The sequence below is a fragment of the Toxorhynchites rutilus genome, chromosome 2 (genome assembly GCF_029784135.1).
Source record: "Toxorhynchites rutilus septentrionalis strain SRP chromosome 2, ASM2978413v1, whole genome shotgun sequence".
Classification (NCBI taxonomy): domain Eukaryota; kingdom Metazoa; phylum Arthropoda; class Insecta; order Diptera; family Culicidae; genus Toxorhynchites; species Toxorhynchites rutilus.
Genome location: NC_073745.1, coordinates 12,759,933 through 12,784,363, shown reverse-complemented (window position 1 = coordinate 12,784,363; position 24,431 = coordinate 12,759,933). Strand labels below are relative to the sequence as shown.

General features: G+C 37.7%; 1 long non-coding RNA gene across 2 annotated transcripts; it reads left to right on the top strand.

Moving 5' to 3' along the window:
* Positions 1 to 1,161: 1,161 nt before the first annotated feature.
* On the top strand, positions 1,162 to 22,904 carry LOC129767864 (uncharacterized). Of its 2 annotated transcripts, XR_008741589.1 has the most exons (4): positions 1,162 to 1,419; positions 2,260 to 2,791; positions 22,389 to 22,617; positions 22,671 to 22,904. It is a non-coding gene; the product is annotated as an uncharacterized LOC129767864 (long non-coding RNA). The 2 variants fall into 2 exon arrangements; XR_008741588.1 differs by lacking the exons at positions 1,162 to 1,419; positions 2,260 to 2,791 and adding an exon at positions 22,084 to 22,285.
* The last annotated feature ends 1,527 nt before the right edge of the window (positions 22,905 to 24,431 follow it).

The following is a 24,431-nucleotide window of genomic DNA, read 5'->3' as shown; positions in this document are numbered from 1 at the left end:
CGGTCGAAAATGACTATAGATTGGTAGTATTTACCAAAAAATTCGTTATATTTACTAATTATTTCTCTCAGTGCATATGTTTACCAAGGCGCGTAGAAGTGTATCCTAAGGTGGGCCAACTTGCTAAAACCACTCTTCAACCATCTTGGAAGTCTACTGTGTTTTGTTTGTAAACGAAACACAATACGCTAGTGCCGAAGCTCGTTCCTGATCAGTCTGTCTCTTCCACGCTTCAAGCAAATAATTCCCCTTCTACTTTCTTCCGTACTGTTTTCATATACCGCTCCCCTAACCAACTTAGTGACGAAACGGCCTCACCTAGTACCATAGACCCGTCTTGATGTTTACCAAGACGGGTCTATGGTACTAGGTGAGGCCGTTTCGTCACTAAGTTGGTTAGGGGAGCGGTATATGAAAACAGTACGGAAGAAAGCAGAAGGGGAATTATTTCCTTGAAGCGTGAAAGAGACAGACTGATCACGAGTGAGCTTGGGCGCAAGCGTATTGTGTTTTGTTTACAAACAAAACACAGTAGACTTCCAAGATGGCTGAAGAGTAGTTTTAGCAAGTTGGTCCACCTTAGGATATACTTCTACGCGCCTTGGATGTTTACATTCATTCATTCGTCTGAGATTCATTCTTAAGAGACATCCGCGTTGACGGCATTGAGCTTCGTATTACGAAATGGGGGAGCAGGCATGACAATATGGGTTTGCAAAAGACATAACCGTGCTTTTAAAATAAAAATTGTGAATGAAAATTATTTTTACCAAACCAAATTAGTACTCTAGGTAAACTAAAATCACTTTTGCTTGCAAGTAGTAAAAAAATATCATACACAAATTGTGTTTAAAGATAATTTTGTATTATAATGGCAAGTTTTGGTGAGAATATCTGAAAATTGATAGAAAATAGTTCAAATTGGGATCAGAACAGCGTACTTATAGAAGGCAAATAACGCAAAGAAAAAAATTTCATTCAAATTTTAGCAATTTAAAACTGCCTTAGGGTCGACTAATCTGATAGAGAATAGTTGACCTCATACAAACTAATATCGTATTCAGATGTCGACACCATTCCGCCGTCAACGCGAATTTACCGTTCATCTTTGCGGAGCGAAAATGAATATCATTCATTCGAAGGAACCGCTCTTCACATTCTGTGCTGGATACTTGTCTGCAGTGTTCGACTAGATAAACTTGTTTAGTTCATGTGATCTCATTGTCCTCGCAAACATCACATCACAGCAAATCTCATTGTACTTCCTAACCCTGTAGAGATTAATTATCACTGCAATTAATCAAGCAGAGGAATATAGGTGTAATTTAAAATAGAAAATTGCTTATATTTTCATACAGAACGTAACACAAAAACAAACTACAAAATGTGCAAATGTCTAGGCCAAAGTGTTGTCTGCTGGTGAGTTTAACAATTATTTAATTCCTATATCAGCTGAACAAGCTTGTATGATATGGATGAGGGGCTTTGTAAGCAATGACGCAGTTTAACGCAACGAACTTCACACCAACCGATCAGGATGTGATCAATTGCATCAAATTGTTGGACATAATACAGTAATAACATTACACTGTGATGTTTCAAATTAGGGGTTAGCAAAGTGCCATTTATAGGTTCAAAGACTTGAATAATTTCTGATATTATTACATATATTCGTTCAATGAACTCTTAAGGATACTCGAAAGGATAAGATAAAAAGATTTACGTCGCAGCATCTCAAACTGCGAACATAATTTCTTATTCGTTTCTTGTTTCAATTGTTTTTGTTTTCTAACAAGGCCAACATAAAAACCACTGTACGAACGAATGAAAGAAGGAGGAGAGCAGCCTGTCTGGCGTCATCCACTGCTTACCACCCACCCCCTCCTACCCACGAACTGTTAACATCCCTTGAAAATGCGTTCATCCTGAAAAAAACAAGGGTGGTGCTGAGATAATGGAAGGTTATAGCATGGGGAATAAGGGTGTTCATAAGCGATGACTAATACGCTATACGCTAGCTATCCTCTTTGGCACGTGGTTTTGGGAGGGAATTTTTGTAACGTAAATTCACGATTCGATTTGAAGGGCAGATAGACATACATCAAAGCAAGCATTGAAGATATAAGATATTATTCCGAGAATATTTAAGTCCATCAGAACTTCTTGTGTTCTAATATTTAACAACCAACCAAGATATGGCGTAACCATTTACGTGAATCAAGGAAATCAGTAATCTATCATTAATTTTTCTAATTTCAGTTGCTGTCAATGCGCCATGAGCGTCTTCATCTCCTTGCTATTCTTGGCCATATTGATTGCCATCGCGGTCGCCGCAGGAATCTACTTCGGACTGGTTAACGTGGAGGACAGCCAACCGGAGCTGTCTGATTTTATCCATAAGACGGGCGATTCGATCAAAAGTACCGTCAAGGACAAGATCAATTAAAACCCATACAAGTCTCATGCACAACGAAACCAGTTGAATGCAGAATCTCCAGAAGAAAATAAGCGCTTTATTCTGGATCTAAATTTTTGGGAAATCATATTGCATTTATAGATGTATTCATGTGCTCATTGATATACTTTCAATCCAAGCTATACAACCGTTGGAAATAGAAAGCATGTTTTAAAATTGTAATTTTTCAACACAAATCGCTTCAAGCATCACATAAGTTATTCCTCACAACGGGTTCATCAGGGATTTAATCTGACCAAATTTTACAAAGGTACAACGTTACAAGTACAACATTGTCGGTTTCATCGAGTGAAGATCGCCACAAATATCAAGATGGTAAGTGAGAACTAATAGAGTAGCAGTACAACAATGTGAGTCTATTGAATGTTTCTATCTTTATTGTTTATATTTGGCATACTTGTTTTCTATTGAATGTAGCTATATAAGACCGGAATGTAAATAAATAAGGGAATATTCTTGTGGAACACTGAAACTAGAATATAGAAACGGAAAAACAGAGATTGCCAATAACCGAAAAACAAGCGAAATTTTTCATTTCAATCAGCATCTGGACAAAAAGTGCTCTTATCCGTTATTCGTCTTATTATATGTAGTATTAATTCACCTGTATGACACACGTAGAAGTTTTTTCTCAATATAACTTACTTATTCAATGCTCCGATTCGTTACAATGGTACACATAAAGCCTTGATACGATCTGTTATGCCTCATTCCTATTCTAAAAACTCATACATTTGCCAACCTTTAATAGTGTAACAGTAACATGCAACGGTAAACCTAATTACACAGGCGTTCTACGAACACATACAAAACGATATATTCGAATTAGTCAGCCAGTACATTGCTTCTGTGTGCTTTTACCGTTGTGATATTTTCTTAATTCAAATAGAAGTGAACGATTGAACGATGTGTACCGTATGTACCCATATAACGCTCAGCTAAGACAATATTTAAAGATTGTACACTGTAAAAATTAATGCTTGCGCGTATATAATGTTACTAAACGTACTACTTGCCTGGAATTTGTTCCATTATTGTGCAATTCCAAATGAAATCATCCAAAAAATGCAAATTTAAAAACATGTATTTTTGATTCGAATGAAAGTTTGTATTCCGTTTGGGTTGGAGGAAATATTGCAATAACAGCAATAGGAAATTTTTTGACTCAAGCGAAAAGGGCGTATCGATTTTAGTAGGAGAAATCTTTAATAATTTATATCTAAAAAACTATGAGTCGTATCGAAATAGTGTCTTAGAATGAGTTATAGAGTATTGATGTCTAAACATGAAAAAAATATACACTGAGAAAAAAAATTAGTACTTTTTTTTTTATTTACAAAAAAAACTTTAATTTGCAATATCCAAAATACATATTTTTAATTTTTTTTTAAAATTTTTCATATATAATAGAAGTTATGTAGAAAATTTGAAAAATGGGTCCAAGATGGTAAAACTATTTTTGACGAACTTTGTGGAACATCGAATTTTTATGAATTTTCGAAACTTCGAATTTTTGTATGTTAACAATCATTTTTAGCCACAAATTATGATTTCTGATGTGATTTAAAACAAAAAAGCTCACTATAAATCTCCTTCTAAATGTAGCCATTCTCGAGATATTTAAAAAAACATTTTTAATTTATTGTCTTTTTTATAGTAAATATATTAAAAGGGAATATGTTTGTCGTGTTATACCGTCATGTTCATGAAATTTTATGAATTTGCTTATAATTTCCAACAACTTTTCCAAATATAGCATTATGGTAAAAATATATGTTTAGGAGTTACGTTGAAAAACATTTGAAGACATGTGGGTTAACACAAAACGTAGCGATATTAAAAAATGTTTTTTTTATCTTAATACAAACTTTTAACATATTATTCGTGTTACACAATCAAAACACGAACAGTAGAATTGAAATCCCAACAACAAATACACCTTGTTGATTCAACCGGACGTTATGGGTACAAATATAATTAACTTGTTTACGTTATGCCTAGATTATACCTGAAGTCAGGTATCTCTAAGCTACCTCTGTATAGGTATATAAAGTAAGGTATCTTTAAGCTACCTCTGTACGCAAAGAAGAGGTACGCTTTGAAAAATACGCAACTGGGTGCCATTTCCCGTCTTCCTGTTTCTGTAGCAATATACCACCGAAACCTTCGGCACTGGCATCACAATGCAACTCTGTTTCCTTATTAGGACAGTACAGAGCCAGAATCGGAGAAGAAACCAATTTATCGCGGAGATACAGAAAAGCGTGCTTACACTTCTCATCGAAGACAAACTTTACACCAAGTTTGACCAAATTACGCAACGGTTGCGAAATACTTGAAAAAGACGGAACCAAAGTTGCTCATCTCCTTAGCGTCCGACGGAAACGGTAAACTTTTAATAGCCTCTAGGTGTGCATTATTGGGTCGTATACCTTTTTGGCTCACCGTAAAACCTAACAACTCAACCTCAGTATGACAGAACAAACACTTCTTAAGTTTTATTTCCAATCTGTGTTCCGCCAAACGTCGTAAAACTCGACTTAACAACTGAAGGTGTTCTTTAACAGTATCAGTTGCCAGCGTCACATCGTCTAAATAAACCGTAACAGACCCTTCTTTCAGAAAAGGATCGAGTACTCTATTAATAAATCGTTGAAATACCGCCGGGGCATTACGCAACCCAAACGCCATCTTAACATATTCGTACTGTCCACTGGAAGTCACGAAAGAAGTGTGCGGAATAGACTCTTCAGAAACCTTAACCTGATGGAACCCATGTTTCAAATCCAATACTGTAAAGTACTTCTTACCCTCCAACCGCTCCAAGCAATCATCAATAAGCGGAATCGGGAAACTGTCACGCACAGTTATCTTGTTCAACGGCCTATAATCAATAAATAACCGTTTTTCACCAGATTTCTTAGTTCTCAATACAATCGGAAATGAATAGGGAGAATCACTATGCCGTATTATGTTCTCCTTCAAAAGATCATCTACTAGGCAACTTCCTTTTTGTCGGAATATGAAAGTCGACGAGGAGCATAGCTAATCGGGACATCGGAAGTCAACCTTAGCTTCATTTCGTAGTTATGCTTAACAGGTGGAATGGATTGCCAACCCGAGCAGTTTCGCTCAATTATTCGACGGATCGCATCCCGTGTACGACAGTCCAACTTCGGATCCATGTTGTAATCCTTTACCCCATCTATTGTATCAATTAGAAATATGTCACAATTATGAATTTGCGGAAAAAAATTCCCTCTAGGAACTGAACAAGTATCGTTATGGAGTGAAGTGTAATTTGGTATATCACGAAACTTTAACAACGGAGGGCTATGCTTTTGCGATTTCGAAACTGAAGAGTCTGAAGAAGATCGAACAGGGCGTAATGTTTCAGAAGTCGACATAGGCAATGGCGGACGTAGCGAGTAATTCACGATGGGCCGCGCAGTCGTATCAGCCGAAAAATCGAACGCACAGTGTTTCCACTTTTCCATCGATTTTCATTTGATTTTTATGTGGTCCAACTTCAACATTTGTTTTTACTCTACTAACATTAACATATTTCGTATCATACAATGTTACGCCAATTTTCTCTAAGAAACTTCGTCCCAAAAGTAGTGGGACGCAAATGAAGTTATCTGGCACTACATATACTTCAATCGATGTTCTTCGATTACGGAACGTCACAACTGCATTAACTATCCCGTAAGTGCATAGAGGGTAGTTGCCAATACTTTTATATCCGGAATCTGTCTTAGTTATTAAGCCGTACAACGAAGGAACCACCGAACGACGGACGAAATTAATTGGACTGCCAGTATCACGAGCCCTTGGGTCTCCTCGGCTCCTTACAATCACCAGACAGATGTCCAATACCCGAACAGTTATAACATCTTACTGCATCCACTTTCCCTCCTGGTTTTGGTTTCTCAACTGCTGCCGCAGGGTACATATCTCGCAGTTGAATATAGCGACGCGAAAGTTGCTTCAGTTGTGCCAAATTCCTGGCCGGATAGAGTACGGAAATATTTGCAGACCTGTCCCGGAATCCATCAATAATAAACTGGACAATCTGACTCTCCTCAATGTTGGCTCTTGACGCTATCTCCTGCATCTTAAGAATATAACCCGTAACAGACATATTTGATCTCTCGAATGTAGTCTTGCGTAATATGTCAATAATTTCTGCTAGTGAATAACGATATCCGAAGTTCTCGAAAAAACTCCCGGAATACTTGAAAGTTATCGGAATTATCCACTCGGAGGAACAACTCGGCCTCTGTTCCTGGTCCCATCAGCTGGCGTATGCATCGAAGCTTGAATGCATCATCGCCTCCTATCGCAGTACACCTAACCTCAAACTCGGCAAGCCACCGGTTGGTGTCACAAGAGTCTCCGCCCGAGGCGGCCCTGGGCCCCACTGGTGCTCTCGTACAACGTCCTTAGGTGAGTTAAGGTGGCAGACGAAAGAAATTCCACGTTGTTTGAGACATGCAATAAACGGATACACTCGGGAATTAAATTAGCTATCTGTCCTATAATTCTATTATTACAAATGCAAAGAATATATGGAAAAAATACTATGTAAAATATCAAATAGATCAAAATACTGTTACCTTCGTAAATGTAAAAAATGCCCAACAATGGACGAGTTTGGAAACTGGATTCTAGATGAGCTTCAGGAACGCAATTTAATTGAAATCACTTATGCACAATTTATTTCTACTGATCGATGCGACATTGAAACTTTTGTAAAACCGGTGGAAGAATTTGTATCGTATTTTTGGGAAAAAAATAGAAAAATTACTTACTCATGATTACATTAAAACACATCAGTCCACATTTCTTAACAATATAAAAGCTGATTTGCAAGAAAATGAAGTTGTTGTGATTTGCGATTTTTCCGAAAATTATTCATTTGTGCTTCAAGATGAAGTTCACTGTCATCACTGGAACAATGATCAAGCAACAATCCATCCATTCGTTGTTTATTATAGAGATGGAAAAGGTTCTCTGGTAAATTTAAGCTTTGTAGTTATATCTGAAGTTTTAAGTCATGACACAATAGCTGTGCAAGTATTCATTTCTAAATTGGTAACATTTTTGAAACAACAAATGCAGGTAAAAAGAATGAAATTCATGTCGGATGATGCTGCATCCCCGTATAAAAATAGGAAAAAAATTGCGAGTTTATGTCAGTTTAAATCGAAATACGACATTGACGCTGAATGGCATTTTTTTGCAACATCACACGGCAATGGACCTTGTTCCACAAAGTTCGTCAAAAATAGTTTCACCATCTTGGACTCATTTTAAAAATTTTCTACATGACTTCTATTTTATATGAAAAAAATTTAAAAAAGAAATGTATTTTGGATATTGCAAATTAAAGTTTTTTTTGTAAATAAAAAAAAGTACTATTTTTTTCTCAGTGTATATTTTTAGACATCAATACTCTATAACTCTTTCTAATGGCGGGTTTACATTAGGGAGATCTATAGCTATAGATGGATTTATTCACGTGAAAATAGGTGTAAACGGGTGAGAATAAATATGATACACTTATTCGAGGTATATATAACTTGAATAAATTCAGCATATGTAAACGCTTGTGAATTTCTCACTGGTGAGAAATCACTAAAGTTGGATGCAGTTCTACTTCAGGTGAATAAATTCACCTAAGATATGAATATATTCATTATAGAAGTTAGTGTAAACGGTTGATGCGATTTCTATAAATCTCATCATATTTCTTCACATGAATATATCACTAGTCTAAACCCACCCTAAGACACTATTTCGGTACGACTCATAGTATTTGAGATATAAATTATCAAAGATTTCTCCTACTTAAATCGATACGCCCTTTTCAAAAGTTAAGCTTGAGTCAAAAAACTCCCGATTGCTGTGGAAAACTCATATTTCCTTCAACCCAAACGGAATACAAACTTTCATTCGAATCACAAATATTCATGTTTTGTCATTTGATTTCATTTGGAATTGCTCTGTTGATAAACATACGGATGAGAACGTTGCTGCATTTATACTATGATGAAAACCAAACTTTTGGCTCTAATTTCTACCGGCAAAAACATCATTTTTTTCTAATTCAGCACTAATAAAGCTTCTAATTCCAATAGCCAAATTGTTATAACAATGAAACGATTTGACAATAATTTATGTTGTAAACAAGTTAAATGAGTTGAAATCAATAATCGAATGAATCACAGTAGTGATAGGTCGTTTATTTCTTTTTCTGTTATTTTTTTTGTTTGGCGACAAGTTTCAGCTCTTTTTTCTCCATCTTTCATCTCTTTTCTTTTGCTGTTCTTTTTCATTTTTTTTCTTGACTCCTTCGTTTCTGAAAATGATCAAATTATAGAATACAAAAACAAACTCACAGAAATTTTACATTACCTTCTGAAAATATGTCATCGAAGCCGTAAACTAATGAATCAACTGAAACTGCTGTGACTTATATACTTTTTACCCCACACATGATAAAGACTTGTAAGTACTAGTACTCCTTGCCACTCTCCAATGCAACGACAACTTTCGAAAATACTCAACTAATCTGATGATAAGAACGATTCGAGACGCTTTACAAACGATTCGTTGTTTTACTCATCATTGACTTCCGCTGTTTCATTTATTTCCATTCTTGGTAACTCAAATTGTGATGAAGATGCTTCACTGGGCTTCCCAATAAGATCTAAGTAATATACAGCATCAGGATATAACGGATACAATCCACATTGCCTGAAACCGTTGATCAATGACGATTGTAGGTTCGTCGTTCGGTGCACAGCTTGTTTCAAGAGTGGTCCAATTCCATTCCTCGGAAGCTGGGTCATGCGGAGTAAATAAAATTTATTTTTCAAGTGCATTTTGATTGAAAAATAAATTTCTTGCACCTTTTTCCCCATGCTTTCTTTTTCCGCATGCTGTCAGACGTTTCTCCTATAAAAGGAGCAAACGTTTTCGAGACTCAGGCTTTGTCTATTTATCTTTTTGGCCGAACCAGAGATGAAGTAAGCGTTGTAATTTGTGTAATTCATACTTTGACGTAGAACTACGCCTTTAATTAAGGGTGCCAAATCAGATTTTTTATAAAATTTTATAAAACAAAGTTAACATTAATAACTACTTTTGCCATGGATGGATTTAGACGCTTTACGTACCAAACGAATCGGAAATTTCCTAAGATATATATTTTTTGCTATATATTAAAATCCTATGATGTGTAAACAATTTAAATTCATGAAAACTAGAAGTATTTCCAGGGGGTCTCCGTAGCCACATTGGTTGCGCGTTCGCTCCGGTGGTCCAACTGGATAATGGAAGAACAGAAAGAATACTCTTACGCCTAAATGGCTACTGTGTGAATGTACCATATGTAATGGTATAGAAGGAATACTGGCGAATGGCAACTGTGTAATGTGCTAATTATAGATATATGATAACCATGTGACATGTACACGATTAAAATTCGGCTCTGTTACAGCTAAAATGCTAATGAGCTTTAAAATAAATAAATGGGATAAAAATAGAAGTATTTCCATTTTCTCATAAATTTTTTCTGCTCATTTGTGAGTTTTCCTACCCATGCCATCAATAACAAGCAACTTATCGACGATCAACGAAGTGGAATGATTTCAAGTCACCTTGAGCAATAAAAGGAAGAAGAACGAAGAGGAATATTTGCCTGGAGCATAAATATTGGATCTCGCCGTGGCAAACTTTCATTATCGTTTTAGATACGATGCAATAAGCATCCCTGTTCTTCCTTGTTTTACGTTATCACATGTCTTCATTACGGATTAAGCTGTGAACGCGACCAAATTACTCACTCGGTGATGTCTCTTTCATTGCCATCATTACATTAAACTGACGCCATTCCATTAACCTCTTTCCGTATGATTTAATTACCAACAACAGGGCCCAAACACGAGCACAGTGAGTCGTTTCGATACTCTGCTTAGTGTGTGTATCTCACTTACGATCGTAGCAGTCCTGCATCATCACACGCCTGAAGCATGTATTCGCGTTGACGACGGAATGGTGTCGACATCTGTATACGACATTAGTTTGTATGAGGCCAACTCTTCTCTATCAGATTAGTCGGCCCTAAGGCAACTTTAAATTACTAAAATTTGTATGAAATTTTTTTCTTGGCGTTATTCACCTATTAGAAGTACGTTGTTCTGACCCTAATTTAAACTAATTTCTATGAATTTTCAGATATTCTAACCAAAACTTGCCATTATAATATAAAATTATCTTTAGAAACAATTTTTGTATGATATTGTTTCACTACTAGCAAACAAAAGTGATTTTCATTCAAATAGAGTACTAATTTGGTTTGGGAAAACTAATTTTCATTCATAATTTTTATTTTAAAAGCGTGTTCATTTCTTTTGCAAACCCATATTGTCATGCCTACTCCCCTATTCCGTAATACGAAGCTCAATGCCGTTAATGCGTATCCATTTCACATCGATAGACAACGAGTGAGGTTCAATTTTGTACGTTCTGGCACAGTCTAATCGCCACGAGTGTGGTTCGACGTTATCCGTGAAGAGGTTAAGGTTCTGAACTAGACAATTGTGTGCGGAATCATCAAACTAGGCTATCATCGGCTCACCGAGAAAATAATTGTCCAGAAATGTTGTATGTGATTTGGTTTCGCATGACAGTAGCAATACTATCTCCACCTAGGATGACAGCTAAGCTAATTGAGACCGGAAATATTGTTCTGTTGAGAAGAGTGCAAAGCGGAGATAAGTGTGTGTTTGTAAATATATCCTAAGTTATTAACAAACGACTTGAATAAACAACAGCGTAGTTCTACGTCAACAATGTGGTCGTGTCTTGGACACAACCTCCTATAATTTTTTTAGTTGTTTTAATGAATGAAAAAAGGTCAAATAATATAATGATAGACGTTCAGAATAATAAACACCTAACATTTGGCGAGAATTAAAATAGAATTAAAATTAAGTTTATATATTAGGCTGTCAGAAAAGTCCTGCGGTATTTCCGCGAGGTGTCGTTCTAAGTGCGTAGTTCTAGTTGAATTCTCTGTATCGAGTCATACTATAGCTTGTTGGAAACGTATTTTTGTGCGCTATAATATAGTCCTTGGCAGTGTTTTGTTTGGTTAAGTCGTTCGTGAGTTATAGTGTCGCAAATATGGAGCAAAATAAAGAGAAAATCTGACATATTTTACAGTACTACTATGACAAAGGCAAAAATGCATCTCAAGCTACCAATAAAATTCGTGCAGTTTATGGACCCGATACAGTTTCCATTTCCACCGCACAACGATGGTTTCAACGTTTTCGTTCTGGTGTAAAAGTCGTCGAAGATGCGCCACGCTCCGGAAGGCCTGTCGTCGAAAATTGCGACAAAATCGCTGAATTAGCCGAGAAAGACCGGCATAGTAGCAGCCGTAGCATCGGCCAAGAGCTGGGGATAAGTCATCAAACCGTTATTAACCATTTGAAGAAGCTTGGATTCACAAAGAAGCTCGATGTATGGGTGCCACACACGTTGACGCAAAAAAACATCTTTGACCGTATCGACGCATGTGAATCGCTGCTGAATCGCAACAAAATCGACCCGTTTCTGAAGCGGATGGTGACTGGCGATGAAAAGTGGGTCACTTACGACAACGTGAAGCGCAAACGGTCGTGGTCGAAGCCCGCTGAAGTGGCTCAGACGGTGACCAAGCCCTCATTAACGGCCAGGAAGGTTCTGCTGTGTGTTTGGTGGGATTGTCAAGGAATAATCTATTATGAGCTGCTTCCCTATGGCCAAACGCTCAATTCGGACCTGTATTGCCAACAACTGGACCGCTTGAAGGTAGCACTCATGAAGAAGAGGCCATCTTTGATAAACAGAGGCCGCATTGTCTTCCATCAGGACAACTCCAGGCCACACACTTCTTTGGTGACGCGCCAGAAGCTCCGGGAGCTCGGATGGAAGGTTCTTTTGCATCCGCCGTATAGTCCGGACCTTGCACCAAGTGACTACCACCTGTTTTTGTCCATGGCGAACGAGCTAGGTAGTCAGAAGTTAGCCACAAAAGAGGCCTGTGAAAATTGGCTATCCGAGTTTTTTGCCAATAAGGAAGCGAGCTTCTATAACAGGGGTATTATGAAGTTGGCATCTCGTTGGGAACAAGTCATCGAACGAAACGGCGCATATTTGACTTAAAACAGATGATTGTAACTAATTTTATGAACAAATGAAAATTCAAAAAAAAAACCGCAGGACTTTTTTGACAGCTTAATATGTTTAGAAGTCAATAATACTGAAGTTTCAGTATCTGCCAAAATATCTGTTGGAGCCGTATGATTTGAAATCCTAGCATTAATTGATAAAAAAAGTGTAGTGCGTTCATTTTTATTGATTGGATTATTTTCACCTTTAATAACAATACTTTCTCTATGTAGTGGATTATTATAAGAATAGTATTGGATCTCTTTTGACATTTCTAATGGATCCTTTTTGACAACCAATTTGAATCTATCCGCATGGCCCAGCTCGGAAGTGTTTCTCCGTTATTGTCGATCCTCCAAAGGGCGCTTGCAGAGTGCATATTAGGGTGCCAATGAATGTATGGGAATAAATCGACCCTAAAATTTCTAAAAATTTAACGCATTGAAAAAACACCCTGTGCAAAATTTCAGCTCAATCAGGAGAGTGGCGCAAAGCGGTCAAAGTTTGAGTTTTTTGAAAAAACCCAAGGGGGGTATTAGAACAACTCCGCAGGGAACACGATTAGCCCTGTCGGAAAACAGAGTTCCTTAGACGTCAAATAGTGGACGAGTCAAAAAACGAGCTACGACTGACTCTTGGACTAGCAAGTTGTTAAATAGGTAAAAAACATAGAAACATCATGTTGAAAAGTACGAGTTAAAACACGTGTTACGAGTTGATAGGCAATTATTCGTAAATTTATTATACTAGCTAAAATAATATTTACAAGCGAATTTATTGAGCTATGGTCGTGAGTAATTATATACACAGTTTGAATATTTTATCTAATTAAAATGATAAACACAGGACACAAAATGGACTAAAACGAATAGCACGTGGGTTAAAGTTACAGAACAAGGCAGTTTCTGAAAAAGAACATTCATTGCAAGAGGAAGGAACCCAGGCTCCACTTTTCGTCAAAGGCCTCCCAATCCATGGTGGGATAGCCAATGTTCCAAGCTTTATCAGGATAAATCGAACGCATTTAAAGCTTTTCGGAAACGTGGAACCATTGGGAATTTTCAAACGTATTTGGACCTTGAAAATCAATTCAAAAACTTGATCAAAAGGGAAAAAACGTGCTTATTGGCGAAATTTCGTGGGAGGTTTGTCACGAGAAACGTCAATGAAAAAATTATGGAAAGTGGCTCGAAACATGAGAAATCGCTCTTCATCGAATGAAAGCGAAGAATATTCACATCGATGGATTTTTAATTTTGCACGGAAGGTTTGTCCCGATTCCGCTCCCGTGCAGAAAATTGTTCGAGATATACCACAAGATAGGTGCGATCTTGATTCTGAGTTTTCGATGGTAGAATTCTCTCTTGCTCTCCTTTCATGTAACAATTCTGCTCCAGGAACGGATAGAATTAAGTTCAACTTGTTAAAAAACCTCCCTGATGTGGCGAAACATCGCTTGTTGAATTTATTCAATCGGTTTCTGGAGCATAATATTGTTCCAGATGATTGGAGACAAGTGCGAATTATAGCTATTCAAAAACCCGGAAAACCCGCGTCCGACTTCAATTCGTACCGCCCAATAGCAATGCTGTCTTGTATACGGAAATTGTTGGAGAAAATGATCTTGTTTCGCCTTGATCATTGGGTTGAAACGAATGGCTTACTCTCAGATACACAATATGGGTTCCGCAGGGGCAAGGGGACGAATGATTGTCTTGCGTTGCTTTCTTCAGAAATTCAAATGGCTTACGCCGAAAAAAAACAAATGGCTTCAGTATTCTTGGACAAAAAGGGGGCCTTTGATTCTGTTTCAATAGAGGTTTTGTCAGACAAATTACACTCTCGGGGTCTGCCGCCTCTGTTGAATAATATGTTATATAACTTGCTTTGTGAGAAACAGTTGAATTTTTCTCACGGGGATTCGACAGTAAATCGGGTCTCCTACATGGGCCTCCCCCAGGGCTCATGTTTAAGCCCCCTTTTGTACAACTTCTATGTAAGCGACATCGACAATTGTCTTGCACAAAATTGCAGCCTAAGACAACTTGCAGATGACGGAGTGGTGTCTGTCGTAGGATCAAACGAATCCGACCTGCAAGGACCCTTACAAGATACTTTGAACAATTTTTCAACCTGGGCCATTGGGCTAGGGATCGAATTCTCCACGGAGAAAACAGAGATGGTGGTTTTTTCTAGGAAGCATAGACCTGCAAAACCAAAGCTTCAACTTTTGGGTAAACCGATCACTCATGCTATGTCATTCAAGTATCTTGGGGTCTGGTTCGACTCCAAATGTACTTGGGGGGCCCATATTAGGTATCTGAGTAAAAAATGCCAACAAAGAATAAACTTTCTCCGTACAATTACCGGCACCTGGTGGGGAGCCCATCCCGAAGATCTTATAATGTTGTATCGAACAACTATTCTCTCAGTGATGGAGTATGGCAGTTTCTGTTTTCAATCAGCTGCCAAAACACACTTAATTAAACTCGAGCGAATTCAGTATCTTTGTCTCCGTATTGCTTTGGGGTGTATGCCCTCAACGCATACCATGAGTCTCGAGGTTTTGGCAGGCGTACTCCCACTAAAAGATCGCTTCAATTTATTATCTCTTCGGTTCCTCATCCGGTGTAAGGTTATGAACCCATTGGTGATCGGAAATTTTGAGCAGCTTATCGAGCTAAATTTTCATTCAGGATTCATGAGCTCATATCATGAATTCATCTCCATGCAGGTTGATCCTTCTTCGTATACTCCCAACCGTGTTTGTTTTCCTGACTACATCAATTCCTCTGTACATTTTGATCTGTTCATGAAGGAGAAAATCCATGGAATTCCAGATTATCATCGATCGGGGATCATTCCTACGATCTTCAATGCAAAGTATGGGCGTGTCAATTGTGATAATATGTACTTTACTGATGGTTCCTCTATGAATTAGTCCACAGGATTTGGAGTGTTCAACGAAATTTTTAGCACCTCCCACAGTCTTCAGAATCCTTGCTCTGTGTATATTGCTGAATTGGCAGCAATACATTGGGCGCTGGACAGCGTCGCCTCACGACCTGTTGAACACTATTACATTGTAACGGATAGTCTTAGCTCTGTCGAAGCTATCCGTTCAGTGAGGCCGGAAAAGCACTCGCCGTACTTCCTTGAGAGAATACGAGAAATTTTGAGTGCTTTATCCAGACGCTGTTATGTCATTACCTTTGTCTGGGTCCCTTCACATTGCTCAATTCCGGGTAATGAGAGGGCTGACACATTGGCAAAGGTAGGTGCAATTGAAGGCGATATTTATCAGCGTCAAATCGCTTTCAATGAATTTTATTCTTTAGTCCGTAAAAATACCATCGCTAACTGGCAACGTAAATGGAACGAAGATGAATTGGGCCGGTGGTTTCACTCGATTATCCCTAAGGTTAGCCTCAAACCATGGTTCAAAAGTCTGGACTTAAGTCGGGACTTTATTCGCACCTTCTCTCGACTCATGTCCAATCACTGTTCGTTAGACGCGCTACTCTTTCGTTTTAATCTTGCCGATGGCAATATCTGTGCTTGTGGCCAAGGTTACCACGACATCGAACACGTTGTTTGGTCGTGCGAGGAGTATCTTGTTGCCAGATCGAATTTAGAAAACTCTCTTCGGGCTAGAGGAAGGCAGCCCAATGTGCCGGTGAGAGATGTGTTAGCTGGTTTAGACCTTGATTACATGTCCCAAATATATGTCTTCCTAAAAGCTATCAATCTTCGTGTGTGATTGTCCTTATATCCTTATATTCTCCTTTTCCTTTCCCTTCGCGAGAAATCAAATCCCTTCTTACTAACAATAGAATAAGGTGAAATGTAAATACATGTTAGATATAAGATAGGCTTAAGAATTGAGTATGATGAATGTGAGTGCGAATGTGAGTGTGAACATTGTCAACATATCCTTATATCCCATCCTTTTCCTGAAACAAAATGTCACCCTTCTAAACTCGAGCAAGCCGCGAGTAATCGGTTCTCTACTTCATTAACATTAGAATTAATAAAAAATGTTTATATATACTTGTAACTATACAAATAGGAGTTTGGCTCCTTTAAACTTATGTAACTGAGCCTGTAAACATAAACGATTTAATAAAAAAAAAAAAAAAAGAGGAAGGAAAACTAAATGTGAAAGGATAGAATGGGAATGGGAAGGAGAATAAATTTATTTAATAAATTATTATATTTGTAGCTTTGATCTACTAGCAGCGAAGTTGATCCAAAGAATTTCTTTCCGTAATCCGAACAGGGGGAGTAATGCAAAACGGGGTTTTCAAGAAAAAAATTATGCCAAATGTATTGAAATTGCATGAAACGTCGAGACTTCTGGGACTTAGCTTTCTTTGGGATTCCAGGCAAAACGTATGGTTTATGGTGATCATCTCGATTTTACATATGGAACTTCGTGTGAAATGTTGATTTACACGATGAAACACACAATGTAAAATATTAGTTCAATCGTTCATTGCGTTCAGTTTATTTGCGGTGTTAAGTTCAAAGATGCGGATCAAATACGAGCAACTAGTTTGTTGCGTTCGAAATTTATTAGCAGAACCTCGCGACTAACTGATCTGAAACGAAATGTATAGCATATCTTCCAAGTACAAGAGTTTATATGAATCTGCAAAATATACGTATTTAACTGGTACTTTTATTGACCCACTTTTTATTTTGAATTGGAAAGCATTCAGTTCTATACCTTCAATATTCATAGCTCGAAAACAAAATGAGATAAAAACCCCAAACTTTTATTGAAGGTATAAAAATAGAATGAACCAGAATGAACATTGTTGGCAAAATTATTCGACCATCTCTTCTTCACGCAGAGTCGAAAACGCTAAGGCGAGTCGCCAATCGCTGCAGCTTCTCGATAGAATTCATAAAGGTTGGTAATTCCAATGGGAACGTCCAAAGACGCACTCCTCCAACTGGACCCATAGTGAATAACCCGATGAACTGGTAAATGATCAATCATTTGTGGAGATGAAGTCTAGTAGGTTTGTTGCTAGTCTCGTTTTTAACCGTTCTAGGAGTTTTTTGCATCGTTCCAATCATATTTGCTACAATCTGAACGTTAATAAATGACTCAGACATCGATGTATGCATCAATTAATTTATACAATTCAATTCGACTGATGAACGCTTTAGTTTCCGGAGAGGATTGCGTTGAACGCGTTCATAAACAACATAGATAACATCAGCTGTTTCTTTATACTGTTGTAATGTACGGAACATGAATCGTTCATTGATAGAAAATGGTTTGAGCAGCTCGTACATCTGCTTTGCCGTTTTCCCGCACTTAAATAACGTGACAGTTGCCACACACTTCTCGTACAGACCGAACTTTATGTTGCTAGGAATCCGAACAAGTACTGATGGGACCACGAAACTTGGTGAGAGTGAAGGGGAACATCGAACTACACGACAGCACTTTCACCACTTTTCTTCACTCCAAATTTATTTGCTGAGTGCAACTTTACCACTGTTTACTGACAGAATTATGGCTATACTTGATAATGAGAATACGATTAAATTGGACGTTCTTTCAAAAAGTTTCTACAATATTTTTGTTTGTTTCAATATGGAAAATCCGTTAATACAAATATACTCCAACACCGTTTCGATTTCACTCGAACTACTTTTTTCAAGCCATTTGATCTAAATCAGCTTGAATGTGAGAAATATCGATGGGAAGTGTGTTTTCCAAATGACTGTCAGTGATTTTGTTCCTTGACTTTGATTTCACTTCTTTCATAACTGAAACAATTGCTCACAAATATTTGTGGATTCAAACAAAGAAGTTATAAAATGAGCATGTTTTATTAATTCGGTTCGGTTTCTGGAACAAATTTGAAGTAGAAATTCAAGACATCAAGGTTTCCAACTTTGTCACGCAGCTCTAAATCACACTGCGTTTCAATGAGTTCCATCTGCATGTTTTCAGTGGGTTGTACATCATCGAAACTGAATGGGATAGAGAAAATTGGAGAATTCTTCTATGTGCTTTGAAGTAAAGGGTGTGTCACATCAAACTGCATCACGGAAAAAACGCTGTAGAAATTCGCCCAGTAGACCGATCCTTTTGAAAATTTTAGACAGTAAAATAAAAACTATTAAACAACTTTTGGCATTTTCTTTTTATTCATACTTCGAGCCCAAGCCCGTATGCTCGCACCTTCCTCTTTACCCCGTCCATAAGGTTCTGTACAACGTCAGATTGTAGTTTTTTTTAACAGAAATCCATTTTCTCTTGAAGTCCGCCTCCGATTTGACAACTTTTGGGTTCTTCCGGAGGGCCTGCTTCATAATCGCCCAATATTTCTCTATTGGGCGAAGCTCCGGCGCGTTGGACTGGTTCATTTCCTTTGGCATCAAGGTGATCCCGTTGGCTTCGTACCACTCCAACACGTCCTTTGTATAGTGGCACGAAGCGAGATCCGGCCAGAAGATGGTCGGGTCCTCGTGCTGCTTCAATAGTGGTAGTAAGCGCTTCTGTAGGCACTCCTTAAGGTAAACCTGTCCGTTTACCGTGCCGGTCATCACGAAGGGGGCGCTCCGCTTTCCGCAAGAGCAGATCGCTTGCCACACCATGTACTTTTTGGCAAACTTGGATAGTTTCTGCTTGCGAATCTCCTCCGGAACGCTGAATTTGTCCTCTGCGGAGAAGAACAACAGTGCCGGCAGCTGAAGAAAGTCCGCTTTGACGTAGGTTTCGTCGTCCATTACCAAGCAATGCGGCTTCGTCAGCATTTCGGTGTACAGCTTCCGGGCTCGCGTCTTCCCCACCATGTTTTGCCTTTCGTCACGGTTAGGAGCCTTCTGAACCTTGTATGTACGCAGGCCCTCCCGCTGCTTGGTCCGCTGGACGAATGAACTTGACAAATTCAGCTTATTAGCGACATCCCGGACCGAACTTCTCGGATCACGTCTAAACTGCTTAACTACGCGCTTGTGATCTTTTTCACTGACGGAGCATCCATTTTTGCCGTTCTTCACCTTCCGGTCGATGGTTAGGTTCTCGAAGTATCGTTTTAGTACTCTGCTGACCGTGGATTGGACGATTCCCAGAATCTTACCGATGTCCCGATGTGACAACTCCGGATTCTCGAAATGAGTGCACAGGATTAATTCACGACGCTCTTTTTCGTTCGACGACATTTTTCCAAATTTACGAAAAATTGACAGTAAAGCATGGCCAACGTGATCTATACACTCTTATCTGACTATAAGCGAAAGCTGAAGATATAATTCCTAAAAATTAAATTTCTACAGCGTTTTTTCCGTGATGCAATTTGATGTGACACACCCTTTACCAAAATCTGCGAGAATAATCAGCATAAATCGACTGGAGTGCATCAACATTTATCCTAATTGTCGACACTTGAGAAAATTTCAATGTCAGAAAATGGGTAAAATGAAAATTTCCCATTTGTTGTTTGAACTTGAGTTTGTTTTCGAGTAAAAAAAAAAAAGGAAAAAAACAAGAAAAGATGCTTGGAACTCACGATGATCCAGTGCGTGCGAATTAATTGATGATTTGGACATTTAATTTCACGTATTGGGCAACTCGCAACCGAGCTACTTCATTACTTTTTACTGCATTTACTGCATACATGCAAATCAAATGTCAAAATTCATGGCATGAGTAGGTTCGTAATTCTTCGGATCGTTTGACGTTTACTCGCAACCGAGTAACTGACAACGTATAAAGCCGCTTTTACTGCAGTTGCTTGAACGAATTTATGCGAATGTGAACAGAACAGAACCGAAAACGTGATAAAGTCCTTCGAGTACTATCGAGAACAATTGTCGGAAGGTCAAATTAGCCCGGAAAAAACGGAAAGGAAAACAAAAAATGATCAGCTTGGACACACATGATAAACAAGAACTACTCGCAAAGTTATTTTTATTCAATAGTATGGAAAAAATATCAACTATTTTCATAATTTCGCTCGTGATTTTTTTTTTCAAATCAGGCTGCGGGCCGCATGAACAACGTAGGGGGCCGCTGGATCGCCACCACTGCTGTATATAATCGAGTAAAAATAAATTTTCGTTCGTTTTTATGCATATTTTTTTTTTGAATACAAAAGAATTTCATTTTTGATTCATCTCCTTAAAGTCAGAAAACACCTTTCACACATGAGGTGATAGAAGATATTTGATGAAAAAATCCTTCTACGCATATGTTCGAATTTCAACAATGACAGAGTTATAGAACTTTTTTTTTGTTTCGGACTCTGTTTTGTCTCAAACTGGCTCTACGGAAAACGTAGTACGCTACGGAAAACGATCCTGTTGCTTGTATTTGGAAGATGAAAAAAAATAGTACAGGATATAATAGTGGAAAATCTAAATTAGTGGATTTAAATAACACTTTGAAAATGGAAAACTTAAATGTTTGTAATGTTTAATGTGTTATTATTAATATTATCCAAAAAATTCATATTAAGCTTGATTGTTTCTATCAATTAAATTGAAGCTCTCTAACAGCTCTACAATTTGTTCTGACACCCAAATTCTATCTTTCTTAATTTTGATGGTATAAAATCAGGCATAATCTTCAAAAATCACGATTTTTACCCCACTGTACATATAGTGCCCACTTGAATCTCATCTTAACGTTGGAATGTTACATTTTTTTTCTTGAAACAAGCCATATTTTAAATGTAAAAATTACATGTTTGTGGCAAACTGTGTACGATACCCAGTTGGATCTCTTGTAGCAAAAGATTTGAAATCGGTGGTCTTCTTGTTCATCAATCTCCTGACCTCACTCTAATTGATCCGTAAAACACAGTCAGTTTGTATCATTCCGAAATTTCTCCCTGAAAACAGCTCACGGTGGCATCGATTGAATTATTCTAATGTAATGTGAGTAACAGAACGGCTGTTTGTTCAATGTTGAAAAAAAAATGTTTGCGGATCGAACTTTGAAAACAAATAGAAACACGAAACGGCAAATAGGAGATAAACCACAGCTGATAGAATTTCAAAAGTGAAAGTTTTTGTAGGTATTGTATTGTTTTAAATTCATGGAATATTAACGTATCTGAAGAAGTATTGTATATCTTCATGTAAAGTGAAAATTCAAATTGTTGTAGTTTTGTGGGATTCAGGTATGAGTAAATATACTATTGTTTCCGGAAATGTAAAAAGACTATCGGAGTAAAATAGTGAATACAGAGTCATGCAAACGTTCGAGCAATGAAGTTGTTTTCTAATTTTATACCTCAGCGTAAACAGTGTGTAAAGCAAAGATCCAAAACAGTCTTCCTCGTATATTCGTGTAAGTGTAACGTTGGCTACGAGCGTCTGCTCTCATCAAAGTTTATTGAATTACGGTACACAAGCAAAAAGATCGCTCATTTCATTCGGTTGCATAGATACTTTGTTCTGTTCTCACGTTACATCGCTGTCTAGAACTGTAATAATCATTCCTGATTCGTGATAGAAATAGTAGCTGCGCACTGTTTATAAAAGCGATTGTATTGCTTCCGTGAAATCTGTTGCTTCCAAGATGTGCTTAAACTGTGGAACAGTTATTGTTTGGTAATTGGCTTTGTTCATTCGATTCAAAATATCAATAATGTAGAATACACTGGAGATTTTTATTGATTGTACATTGATTTCTCTTCATTCATCTACTCCACAGTTGTATAATTTTCGCAATAGCCGTCGCGATCGCTATCTATTATGGCGTATTTAAAGTTGATGATTCAGCACCAGAGGTCGGAAATTTCATCAAAAAGACCGGAGATCAGATCAAATACGGCATCAAGGACGGTATCAAGAAGTTCGATGACTAGTGCTATAGATGGTTCCATCCCTCAACTACGAAAACGGCTCCGAAGAGGGAGGAAATGTACTCCGTAACTTGGTTGGTAGGTCAGACTGACGTAGATAGCGATTCGGGTTTAACATGGATTTATTCCAGGTATCGATGTATCTCATTCCAAAAATCAGTGAACAGCTGTAAAATCATCTGTGGGAAATAGTCTGATATAAAATCTCAAATATACCGAGCCGAACCGAAACTATACGTCATGAATTATTTTTTTTAACTAACCGTGGCGCATAATAGCTTTAATAATTTATGGATCTGAACATATTCAAGAATATGTAAGAATATTACAAGTGCAAATACAAAACTAACCTGCCTATCAGAAAACCAGGTGTTTATTGTAACTAGGAACAGTGGCAATATGGATATTATCATGCTGAGTAATCTCAGAATATCCGAAGTTCATTCGGGATATTACCATTCTTATTGAATACTGTATACACCATATTTTTTCACACAATGACAACATGAATCTGCAAGTAATAACGTATGAAATTGCTTAGTAAAGCCGATGGCGACTTCAGGTTGCCTTTTTTCAATATACAGTTAATCGCAAAATTGAGTGTCCACATACTACTTGACGCCACTTTCCATTTATTTGGTGTAAAAGATGCCCAATACGCGAACTCGGTTGATGCGAAGGAATCAACCTTGCGAATCTGGATTGGCACTTTACTGGGTTGAAGTAAGAAAAAGTGTCGAGTGAATTACCCTTGTTCCTGGAACAAACTGAATTGACTGCCTTCGCACTAATTCCCTACGGAACGAGCCACGAATGGAAGCTAACCAGTGTTATTCCTTTCAACAAATTGAACTGACTGCCTTCGCACTAATTCCGTACGGAACGAGCAACGAACGGGAGCAGAATCAATCTATTAAATATCAACTAAGCGGGAGTATCAACGAGTACAAGATCTTCACGAACTCCGAGCGCAAATTATACAACTATTGCTGCGGACGTTGGAAAACTTGAATCTGAAGAACTCTTATCAGTCGATTCAATAGGAAATTTCGGATTTAATCGTACGACACGATTCCAAAGACTACTTATTTTATTCAGTGAACCTTGGGTTTTTATACAATTTTTATCCTATCCTAACTCTAGCCTAAGTTCAAGTCTAATGTGTGAAGGAAAGAGAAAACTATACTCGTTTTTGCTCCTTTGCATATAAGTCCTTTACCTATCGCTTATCTGTGATTCACCACATGCAACCTGGTTAGAGCTTATCTTTGACTCATAACTGCATTCTAAGGGCAACGAACTTAGCACGTTGAAAAATGTGTACGATCTATTTGGTCCCTTTCCTTTCCGTTATTCTATTGCATTGGGTTTTATTACACCCGCTACCGATAGGTAAGATTGTTATCTTAGGATCGTACACACGGTTCGCTCTTATCGAATCATGTTTTCCTTCTGTCTTTCTCTCGATCGTTTTACTAAATTAAAATTGAATTCCCTAATTCTTTCGATTTCTTACATTTGGTACAAAATATTTTTAATACATTTATAAATTTTTAATTTTATTGATTAAATTTAATTACTCACGCATTTGATACAGTATTCATTTAACATATTAAACTATACACCCGTTAACCCTAAAAGACGAAAAAATCTCAATTCGAGGCATTGCAAAATTGAGTGTACACCCTAAATTTCTCCAGACAAACAAACCTTGTAAGCAAGTTAATTGAAAATTATCATATTGTTTCCTCAATGAGCAATCAGCTCCCAATCACTGCTTGGGCAGTGTTGGTTATTAGTTATTATAAAAATGGCAAGTAAAGAAAATAGATATTGTTACACAAACAATGATAACAAGTCAGGCTTGTTGAGGAAATACATTGCGGGAAATA